This window comes from Montipora capricornis, chromosome 10 (genome assembly GCF_036669925.1).
Source record: "Montipora capricornis isolate CH-2021 chromosome 10, ASM3666992v2, whole genome shotgun sequence".
NCBI classification, from domain to species: domain Eukaryota; kingdom Metazoa; phylum Cnidaria; class Anthozoa; order Scleractinia; family Acroporidae; genus Montipora; species Montipora capricornis.
Genome location: NC_090892.1, coordinates 29,788,504 through 29,790,498, shown reverse-complemented (window position 1 = coordinate 29,790,498; position 1,995 = coordinate 29,788,504).

Below are 1,995 nucleotides of genomic sequence, written 5' to 3'. Positions count from 1 at the left end.
TGCACAATACTGTAGGTCTATCAAAGGCATAAATGTATTTTTTCAAGTAAGTTCGCCCTTGCTTTCAATTTGATGGGAAAACAGGTTGACGAGAAAGATAACTGTTTTTAGAATTCGTATTCATAATGTTTGCCAGTCTAACGGTACTTAAATTTTGTTTCCATGGATGAAATTTGGAAATTACGATTTCCCCACTGCATGTATCCAGTGACAGCTGAGGTCGATGGATTCCAATCATTGAATTACCCAAGCGTCTGTACAAATTCCCCTGCTAGTCAAGGTTCTGACTTCTACTCAGAGCATTGTATTACAGTAGAAAGTCTTGGACTGCCTACCAGTCTGAGAAACTTTCTCCACAATTATTGCGGTATTCAAATTAAAACCACAGGTGCGTATGGATTTTCTAATAGTAGCTAGGAGCGTTGCATTGTGTTTATGGGTGTTTTGCTCACTTGTTGAACCTTGTTTGAGGGTTTTGTGTTGACATGACACCCTGCTAGAGTGGTCCATGCCACGTACATGCGTGCTGGGCCAATATTCTAACCAGGGGGGTGGTCAGAGGACCTCTAGCCGATGGAACTGTCATTGATTCAATGTGGGCATGTGTTTGCGAATTCGTATATATGGATATATTGTTGTTGTTTTTTTTAAGATTCAGTTGCCCAGGGGAAAGAAGATGACATAACTGAAGAAGAGTTCCTCCGGGTTCAAAACATAACGAGCCAGCTTGAAAAAACAGAAACGAATCCGTGTTCTGTATCAAAGAAGCAAGGTGCGGCATAAGTCTGCCACATCGTCATAACGTTTTGAGGTTGTTTGACACTTCGAAACTTCTAAAACAAATGTCAGTATATGCTGACATGTATATAACTGACCACAAATTCTCCATCAGGTACAGAGGAATTCTTCAGTAAACACAGAGACTTGCACAACAAGCGTAGATCATGCATGAACCTGTATGTAATAAAGACACTGGCGCAAAACAGAAGTCCATGCAAAGATTGAGCCGTGGACTTCTCCATTTTGTTCGTGGAGGTGGACATATGGAGAGCTGGAGTCCTCTTTTCGTGTGAGTGGGATACTGTTGAGGTTATACATTCTGTTTCACTGTCAATGGTTTGTAATAATATAACAATGCTGTATGGCAGCCTTTGTTAAACAGTACGTGCACAATATACGTATGATGCGGGATCACTAACTAGGCAAGTTCTAAACCCAGTTATATGCATTCCAACTATTACAAAGGTTTTCTTTAATACATTCACAAAACTCGTGTAGATTTTCAGTTTCCATGTTGGCGAGTATGACTTTAATGCCCCCATAACTAAGAGCCCCCCTCCCCTTAATTAGAAGCATTGCATCGAGTCTTCATACCATACATAACCAGTGCCTGGGGTTTTTCTGTTGAACATATCACTGTCTCTGCTCCTGTCTCTATTCTTTAACATGTTTTAAACATGGTCTTACCTACTTGCTACTGTACTGTCTATCAGTGTACAAAAGATTCCTAAATTACTAGATCTCCTCTCTCTTTTTGTTTGCTTGTTTCAGTTCAGAGTCTCCAGGTCAGGTGTTCCTACTGGCTGTACACAACCTCTACAACAGATTGCAGGATATCGAAGAAAAGGATTGGGATAACTTTGTGCTGTCATACGATATGCACTTTGTGCAAGATGCATGCCGCAAAAGAAGACCTGCCTCTACCTGCTCCTTATGATAAGATGTGGCTAAAAGTAACCAAAGTCATTGATCTCCTCCACCTTAGGAATCATAAGAATCCAAATTGTCGGAAGATTTTCTCACCTAAGCCATTGAAAGAAAGGTTTCCCGAGCTAAACACACCAGTGGCAGAGCAGACGGTTGCGTGGTCTGCAAGATTTAAAAAGATTCTGTGTGCCATGCCACAATCCCATTTCCTATTTTATTATCATAGAATGGTTGTGGGTAGAAATCTATACACATCCAAGTGCCATAAAGCCAAATGCACCCCAGTCT